Below are 10564 nucleotides of genomic sequence, written 5' to 3'. Positions count from 1 at the left end.
TAGGGACCGTGTGTCCAGACTAGGTCGCCCTCCTATTGGTCCTCCTAACTTTCCGCGCGCTGAAAAGGGTTTTTTCATCTCTGCAAATAAAGCTTAATTCCAGAAGTATAGTTGCGCACCTACTTTTTGCACATAGAAAGAAAGGGAAATGTGTTGGGAATAGGGGTTTGCCTTTAGGTCAAACCTCGATTTTGGAATTAACTAAGTGGTTCAAATAATGTAATTAAAATGACTAAAAGTAGAAATACTCCTCTTTGAGGGGATGTTGAATTGACTGAAAATGAAATGCTTATACCTCATTGTAAAGTTTTGCTTGCCTCCACATGGAATTATGATTTCATGAATTAGAATGTTGATCTCCTCTTCAATGCTTGAAATCTTGACTCTGTTGTTGCTCCAAAGCTTGAAGGAAGATTGAAAATGCTCAATTGCTCTTGAATGATTGAATGCTTGATCTCTTAAATGCTTAGATGCTTGATTGAATTTCATGATATGTCAAATGAGATGGGTAATCCCTCTTATATACTTGCCCATAGAATTAATTAATTAATTTTTTGACATTAGTTGACATAAAGGGGTTTTCCCACTTCAAATTTGAGATAGGTCAGGGGGGGTCCTAAGGATAGGTCCCCATTAAGGAGGACCAGGGCGCCATGCCCTGGTCCTGCCCTAATTTGGGGCAGGATCAAGGTGCAGGTAGGGTGCATTACCGAGTTAAATAAAGTTTTTGACATGTGTGAGCATAATCAGGTCTATGATCAAGCCGAGGGGTGCAAACACTAAGGCAAAGACCCAAATGCAGTCAGAAATTGTAAGGGGTGCAATTTTAGGACGTTACATTTATCCCCCACTTTAGCGGGAGTATTAGCTTATGCAAATACTCACAGTAAAGTACAAGGAATTCAGATTGAAAGACTTTCACCATGTCAAAGAGGCAAGATACACCAAGCCCCAAGTGGAATTTAGGATCTTACAACTTCAATGATAAGGTAAAAGGGAAGATCACGAGAGAGAAAGAGAGAAACATGACTACAACTAGTAAGGTTCTCTTACTATGAGTCATGAAAAGAAAAGGCACTAAAAATTACAAAGCAAAGACAAAGTTCGCTAAGTAACTTTAAGTATCAAGAGAGAGAATCATGAGCGGAGTGTATGCTCCCACATTAAAGTGATTGCACACATCTTGTCAGGAGCAATGGATTTAAGGTAGGATACACCCAAAAAGACAAGCATGTTATCGCAATAATTTAGCCCCCAAGAGATGATAAATCAAAGGATAATGAACACAAAGCACAAAACATGAGGTGGTTCCACCTAACTTTGGAGTTAGTATGCTTTTTATGATAAGTCATATATATATATATATATGCACATAGAATTGTCCTCATCCCCCAAAGAGAGGAAACCACCATGGAAGAAGGGGATACATGTGTCTTTTAAAGAAACCAAAAGAGATCTCAATGCTTTGCATCGTCCTCAAGTAGACAACATTAGGGACAACAAATAGAAGAACAGGGAAACCAAACAGAATAATGACACAAATAAGCAAGAGAGGAGAGAAAGAGAGAATCTATGGTGCTAATGAGGCTAATCAAGCACGTCATCCTCCCCCGATCTTGTTAATCATTATTCTGGGAAGGTGGAAAACACACAAGAGGAGCCACATCGAGCATAGTAGATGGAGCTACCACAAGTTCCAAACAATCACCATGCTCTAATGATGAGTCACTTTGTTCGTTGCTAGGAGCTAGGATTAATGCTTTTAAAATTTTTGTAGATAAATCATTGTCAACATCAATATATTCATATTTATCATCAGAAATATTAGGATCAACATTTTCATCATTAACAACATTTTCACACATTTCTTCATCGAGATTAATAAAAATAGGAGCTCTAATAGGATTAGAACTTGAACCATCATTTGTCTTAAGCATTTTGCATCTTGGAGAATTAGGTTGAACATCTTGTTTAGGATAAAATGGAATCATGTCAACAGTTGGTGTTTTAGGAGAATAAATGGTTTGGGAAATAGCTTCACGAGCTCTAGCACAACGTCTCCATAAGCGTTCTCTCACACAATGGTTTCATCTAGTTTTGGCTGAGGGTTGAGGAGGTTTAGGTTTATCAGGTATAGGCTTTGTCTCTTCTTTTAGGGAAGGATGAATGGGTTGACATATTTTAGGTTGGACAATAAAAGAGGTCAGTCGTTTCTCTCTATAAGATGATGGAGGAGGAACCACACCATATAAAGGAGGAATGGGAGGTGTAGGAAGGATACTGGGTCCATCATGAACAAGAGGGATAGGTCTACCCTTACGAGGAATAGATTGATTTTTAGAAGGAAGAGTTTTTCTACCTTTGGAAGGAAGATTAGACTCATCCATAGGAGAAGGAATAGATTCTTCTTTAGGACAAATAATATCTCTTTTCTTAGGAGAAAGGACACTCTTCTCTTTAGGAGAAAGAATAGGTGCCTCTTTGGGAAGAAGATTATTTCTTTCCTTAGGAGGAAGAATAATCTTATCCTCAAGAAGGGGTATATGATCATCAAGAGAAATGCAAAGTGTTGGATTTCTAGGTTTACTCAATGAAAAAATCATTTCATTTTTCTAGTTTTGATATGATCCAAAGATAGCATCACTTCTAGGTTGAAGAGGCTGGAATCGTTTGGACCAAATGTAATCAAGACAAACATCTCCTTGCCTCATTACAGGTTGATACATGCTATCATTAATAGTTATGATTTCACCATTATGAGGAAATTTCAAACACTTATGAATAGTAGATGCAATCGCTTTCATGGAAGAGAGCCAAGGATGTCCCAACTTCACACGAAATTGATTAGATGTAGGAATGATAGAAAATTGAACATCTAAGCATTTAGTGTCAACATCATTAGGAAGTGTTATATAACCAATAGCAGGACAATAAAAGCCATCAAAAACTTTAACCACCGCATCAGTATCATTATATATCACTTGATGCAATTGAAAAGTATAAAGAAATTCTTCAGTTATCACATTAACCATGCAAGTAGGATTAATAAGCACTCCTCTTGCAGGTATACCTTTTATTTTACACTTATGTGTAATGGGCAATCAGGTGCTTTAATGGTCTCACTAGGATCAAATGTGATGCACAAATCCTTAGGAGGTTCTTGTTGATCTACAAGGTTCACCACATTATTAGATTCAAGGTCAACATCATTGGGAGAGAAAGCAAGATGATCAGTCTCAATCACATTAGTGGAATCAGATGGTAAAGGATCAGTGATAATTTGAATATTTTGAGTAGGAGGAGCTACAAATTTGTTTCCTTTATCATTCACACCTGCCACCGATATGGTATTGTTATCAATCAATTCTTGAATCCTACTTCTCAATGAAAAATATTTTTCAGTATCACGACCAGGCTGATGATGGTATTGACAAAAGGATGTAGCATCAAAGTAAGGTGAAGTTGTTTTAGATGGATCAATTGGTTTGATTTGGGGAAGTTTTAACACATTCCTTTGTATTAACTGAGACATAACGCTATGCAAAGATTCATTCAAAGGAGTAAAATTCTTTTTTTCTTTTAAAGTATTTAGACAAAGGAGGCACACCTGCAATGCCTACCAGTTGATTGTTGTTGTTGTTGTCATTGAATTTGATGAATCCTTTGTTTGGGTTGAACTTCACAAATGGTTGTTGAGAACTATCACCCTTATTAATTAGAGCCATAGAAGGAGATGATTGTTCCAATAGACTCACAATCAATTGATAATTGTGAAGTATTGCGCACAACTACGAAAAGGAAGTAAACTCAGTTAAGAGAAGTTTATCCCTAATATCTTTTGTAAATTAACAATAAAAATATTTTGAATATCTTGATCAGGCACATGAAAGCAATCTGAGAATACAAATGCTTATATCTACCAATAAAATCAGTCACTTTTTATTTAACACCTTGTTTGCAATGCATCAAATAAGTCAAAGTAACTTTAGGACCAATGTTAATGTGAAATTATTGAATAAAAAAATTATCTAGTTGTTGAAAAGAAGTAATAGAATGAGGAGGCAAAGAACAATACCATTGCAAAGCTCTATCCCTTAATATTCTAATAAACAATTTTGCTAACAATCTTTGATCACGAGCAAAGTCACTACACAAAGTTTGGAATGTTTTAACATGAGTTGAGGGATCACCTTTTCTATTATAAAGTTCCAATTGAGGGACTTATACATGTTTTGGAGGGATGACTCTAACAATGTCATTGGATAATGGGCTCACTACATCAAATGTGGGCACATTATACTTGGATTGATTCATAGAAGCTATTTGTTGTTGTAAGGAAGACATTGTTTGGGCTAGACTATTGATTATAGCTTCAGTAGACGGGTTGAAATTAGACATGTTGGATTGAGAGGGAGGAGTAACATATTTGAATGAAGGAAGAGATTGAGAATAAGGAGGTGGGACACTATGATAAGTAGGTAATGGAGAAGGTTGGGTAACACATGGAAGACTCATAGGAGGAATGAATGAATTATGGTTGGAGTTGTCCCCTTGACTAACCCCCATGAATAACATTTGTAGGTATGACATTTTGTGTAGAGGTAGCCATGATGTTTGATGTGAACATAGGCACACTAGTCATAAGAGTTGTCAAAAGAATGGAATGATTAACGTGACTAGGAGGTTGTGTATAACCTAGGTTTTCAGCACAACTCTTCATATGCATGATATCAGAATCAACAATATGAGAAATACCATGCAAAATATCAACACCATGTTTATCACTTTGAATCATTCTTTTTAATCCTTTAATCAATGGGGGAGCTTCACTTTATGGGTATTCTTGACTCATCCATTGTTGAAAATTGTCAAATTGATTGTCCATCTTCGCCAATTGGTCTACAAATACCCTAGTTAATGATTCCTCCTCGTTATGAGAATTGTCAAGAGGATAAAAGGGAATATTTGTAGGATTGGAAGAACCACCAATATCCTCGCTGAAAAAGCTAGTCAACTTAGGCTCCATTTCCTTGGTAATTAAACCTTGGGCAGGCTTAATTCTACAACTTCTTCTTATGGGGATATTATAGGTAGGACCAATAGTAGTAAAACTCATGCACCAAGGGAGGGAAATTGGAAATTTGAATTTTAGAATGCAAAATAATTGAATGTAATCTCCTAGGAATTTGAAATTTAAAATTAGGGCTGAAAATGACCTCTTAATTTTAAAAATTTGAAAATTGAAAGGAGGGAAGATTAAATTTAAAATTAGGGTTGTCCAAATCTAACCTCTTAATTTTAAAATTTGAAATTTTGGAATGTTGAAAAATTGGAGAAATCAAATTAATTTTAAAAATTAGGGTATATGCAATTAACCACTTAATTTTAAAATTTAAATTGAGATGTTGAAATGTTGAAATTGAGATTTGTTTTTGACCTTAGGATGACCTAAAATCAATAAAATTTCACAAATCCCTGGAATTGAGCAGTAAAATACAGTCAAAATAGGCTCCCCAAATTTGAGGAGAAAAAGTCGGGACCCAATAGGTACCTGCTTGGTCCGACCAACTTTTTACCAAATTTTCAGGGAAGCAAGATATTGTGATTTTAATGCAAATTCCAGAAGGATATGAGAATTGGAGATGTCTAGATATGCAAAAATAAGCCTTGAAGGTCAAAATAGGACACACTTAGGATGTTCGAGAAGATGATTGATTGAAAGAATAAAACAAAACAAAGGGCACACTTAAGGGTCAACTTTTATGATGTTTAGAAGTACAACAAGAGGCTTTAGATTTAATTGAGTCAATTAAATAATTAAAGGATAATTTGAAATTGAACAAGATTAATTTAATTTTAAAAATTAGGGTTTGTTGCATAAACCACTTAATTTAAAAAATTTAAATTTAAAAATTTGAATGTTGTAAGGTGGGAAATTGAATTTTGAAATTGAAGCAAGGACTCAAATCTGAAAATTAATTCAAGATCTACACAAACCACGAGTTCAATTTTAAAATTACAAATTATGGTTTTTTTATTTAACCACTTAATTTTTAAAAAAAATGAAAATTGAACATGTAAATGAAAACTCGAATTGTAAAATTGAAGAGTTCTCATATCTGTAACAATCAATCCAATTTAGACAAATTACAAGCTCAATTTTGAATCTAAAAAATTAGGGTTTTTGTGAATTTAACCTCTAAATTTTTTAAAATTGCAAGGAAATTAAGCTTGTAATTGAAAATTTGAATTTTAAATTGCATACACTCAAATCTGAAAACAAAAATCAAAATTAAGGGTGTTCACGTCGGGTTCACCAAAATGTAAAGTGAAAAATTGGGAGCTTAGCAAATTCACCACAGGGAAAGGAGAATTCACTAAGCTCAATTTTCACTTGGGGAGACTTTACATTCAAAAGAGGGGATGAATCTACTAGATCCAATCCTAAATGATGCATGGACTGAATACTAAGTAGATTGATTGTGTTAGGAATGTGCTTAACCCTCTTTTGTAAGTTGACTAGTTGAATTGAGATTAAGTGCTGGAAATGAAGACAAATATGAGAAAACAACGAGCTATAGATTCAGGATTTCGTCATGCACCTGGATCTGAGAAGTTTGAGATGATTTGGAGCTGCTCTGTGAAATCTACCAAAAGTTGCAAGGATCATGTATCCAGACCAGGTCGCGCTCCTATCGGTCCTCTGAACTTTCTACGCGTTGAAAAGGGTTTTTCTGTCTCTGCAAATTAAGCTTAATTCTAGAAGTACAACTGGGCACCTTTTTTTTCTGCAAATAGAAGGAAAGGGAAATGTGTTGGGAATAAGGGTTTGCCTTTAGGTCAAACCTCAGTTTTGGAATTAACTAAGTGGTTGAAATAATGTAATTGAAATGACTGAAAGTAGAAATCCTCCTCTTTGAGGGGATGTTGAATTGACTGAAAATGAAATGCTTATACCTCCTTGTGAAGTTTTGCTTGCCTCCACATGGAATTATGATTTCATGAATTCGAATGTTGATCTCCTCTTCAATGCTTGAAATCTTGACTCTATTGTTGCTCCAAAGCTTGAAGGAAGATTGAAAAATGCTCAATTGCTCTTGAATGCTTGATCTCTTGAATGCTCGGATGCTTGATTGAATTTCATGATATGTCAAATGAGAGGGGAAATCCCTCTTATATACTTGCCTGTAGGATTAATTGATTAATTTTCCGACATGAGTCGACATAGAGGGGTTTTCCCGCTTCAAATTTGAGATAGGTCAGGGGGAGGGGCCTAAGAATAGGTCCCCATTCAGGGAGACTAGGGCGCCATGCCCTAGTCCCACCCTAATTTGGGGCAGGATCAAGGTGTAGGCAGGGTGCATTATTGAGTTAAATGAAGTTTTTGACATGTGTGAGCATAATCAAGTCTCTGATCAAGCTAAGGGGCACAAACACTAAGACGAAGACCCAAATGCAGTCGAAAATTGCAAGGGGTGCAATTTTAGGATGCTACATTATGTTTCAAAGATTTAGTCACCAAACACACCACTTAGGATATAAAAAAAGAGAGAAAGGCCTTCTTTGAGGATGACTTGTATAACAAACATGTCCCTATAAATAAACCTCTAAATATTGATGAGTCCAAATGAATTATAGAAAGTGACTAAGTCAATTACATTAGAGACCACAACAAATTCATGAGTTACAAAGGCTTAATGAATGGAAATGGAAAATATTGCATGATTTAAATATTCTAGTAAATTAAAGGATCACTATTGAAGTGATTTTGACTAATACGAAATTAGACATATATGAGGAACAAGGTTACCTTAAGTGGCGTAGATCTAAATTTAGGAAATCCAATTTAAATATAGGGTGCTTTTTGGAGGATGTGAAGGGAAAGAAAGATGGTTGACTATCCATATTTGTTGGAACAAAAAATGTTTTCCAAAAGTTGGGGCATTTTCATGGGGAACTTTTCAAAAGATAATTTTAGCTAAATAAATGATTAAGAAGATGGGTTTCACAAGCACATCTAGATGCATTATATGCAAACAAGAAGAGGAAATACGAGATCACCTACTTTTAAATTTTCAATTCGTGAATGAATGTTTTTAGCAAGTGAAAAAGAAACCAAATTAGTATGGGTTTGAGAAAAGGAAGTTTTGAAGTTCTTTAACTCATGACCTTCTCTCATTAAAAAGGCCACTTTCTATGGAATTTGGATGGTGTGCCCATGAATTGTCATTCACGCTATTTGAAAGGAAAGGAATAAGAGGATATTGAAAGAAAAATAAATCCTTGCAAAAAACTTCATATAGCAAAAATAGAAAGTGAAATTGATGAAGTGTCAATAACATTTCTAGAAATAAAAAAATTAAAGACAAATCGTTCACCTCTTGGGATAATGAATTGCTAAAAAGATAGCAATGACTGGAATTTTCCCCTATCCATGGGGAACATTGGGTTCATCCATTTTCAAAACAAGGGAAATGTATCAATTGGATGATCCCTCTTAAGGCTTGATGCAAGCTTAATTTTAATGAGGCATCTAGGGGCAATCTTGGTATCTCAAGGATAGGGTGCATATTGAGAGACCATAATGGTCGTTTGATTGGTGTTGCCTCGAAAGGACTTGAATATAGAACAAATAATAAAGTGAAGGCCTAAACACTCTTTTTAGTCTCGTAGACATGTATTTGAGTAAGAAAAAAGAGTACATATATAACAAGTTTCCATGGTCATTTTTTTATACCATTTAGAATAAAGGGCTTAGAATTGGAAGATTAATAAAAAATTAATTTATATTTTTTTCTTATTCAATAAATTAGATGCATTCACCTTCAAACATGTGTACAAGGAGACAAACTATCATGTTGACCCCTTTTCCATTTTGGGCATAAATTATGACATGAAATACATTATGGGGGATAACTTAGAGTGATGGATGTGTTAATTTTCGCTAGCTTATTCAATGATGACCCAATTTCATTAAGAGTGAAGCCTTCTCAACTTGTTGGTGATGTTTGAAATTTAAGCATAAAAAATTATGTTTCATTGTTCCTTCAAGGTAGAGGCTTTGATATATGTAAACTATGGCCAAATACAATGAAAGTGTTATTAAATGGTTTTTGTTTCAACCTCTATGAAGGCTTCCCAACTAGTATACCATGGATACCACTATCAAACTATTTTACAAGAAAGGGGAAATATCTTTCATTGGGGAGATATATGGTCCATGTTTTAAAAAAATGTTTAAAGGAAATGGTCACGGTCCATTCTATTCAAATAATTTAAGGGGTTATATTACTATTTTCTCTATGTTTATTACTATTTGGATGGAGGAAAGGGAGTCAAATATGTGGTCAAGATAGTATCTATGGCCTTGATTATGCCTCGTTAACATGTGGATCTCAACATGGTATAAGACATTATTGTATTTGGGTCAATTTTCCCATTTTAAATGGACTTTGATTAATGCTAAAATTTGTTAATGTGTTATAATGGGTTGTGCTAGTTATATATGCGCATGGTCATAATGACTCCCCTTGCAAACACCTAATGAAGTGAGGTATTGTGTTTCTTAAATATGCCATTGATGTCAATCCATCAACTAAGATTGACCAGATACTTATCATAAATGACAACACCTCAAGAAATGATGGAGATGTTAATAATGATAATGGTTTGATGGGATAAGGACAAACCTATTATATTTTGTGATCAAAACTCCTTTTGATTTATTGAAGATACAATAAAATATAAATTATATACTTGCTTTGAGGCTTTTTTTGTATTTTGCATTCCTTAGGAATTTTGTATTGTGATCCTCCATTAATGGAGCAACCCTCACTATATATTTTTGATATCATTATATGGGTATGCTACACAAGGCCAAGCTCAACTAGTTAAAAAACAAAAAATAAGAAAAAAATGATTTATTTGTTTTGATAATTAGATGAAAATGGATTTAAGTGATGAAGTGAAATATGGATGAAAATAATTAATTTTATAATTAATTGATTATCATGATGATGCTTAGACATTATTTAGATATAGAGAATTTTAGCTGTTTATATGTATTAACATAAAGATTCAAAAGAGAGGTTATATAGACATGATTATAGACGTTTTAAAAAAAGCCACAAAGAACATAAATGTTAAAATATAAGGTCAAAATAAATCTTCATATCCCTAGGCATATGCATATACAACCTAAAACACACGACAAATTCTTTGTATTTATTACAATTCAATATAACAACATTAAATATCAAATGGGCACTAGGCAGAAAGTCTTTTGCAAATTTAAATTATCATGAAGGCTCATTATTGTTAATTTGGAGTTAATTATCTATAGGTCATAATTATAATTTAATCAGTCATATAAACAAGTATGGTAATAGCAATTACTATGACAAATGAAGTGGAGTGGCGATCCTACAATACATGTCTAACAAGGTAACAAGACTTATGAGGCAAAGTGCCAAATGAAATAGTCTTACTCTTCTTTGAAATTGTTTTATTGTTTTCTAACAATGTGAAAAGGAAAATTATTGAGATCCAGGTCTAATGTAATGTA

This window comes from Cryptomeria japonica, chromosome 6, assembly GCF_030272615.1.
Source record: "Cryptomeria japonica chromosome 6, Sugi_1.0, whole genome shotgun sequence".
Classification (NCBI taxonomy): domain Eukaryota; kingdom Viridiplantae; phylum Streptophyta; class Pinopsida; order Cupressales; family Cupressaceae; genus Cryptomeria; species Cryptomeria japonica.
This window is presented reverse-complemented; position numbering follows the sequence as displayed.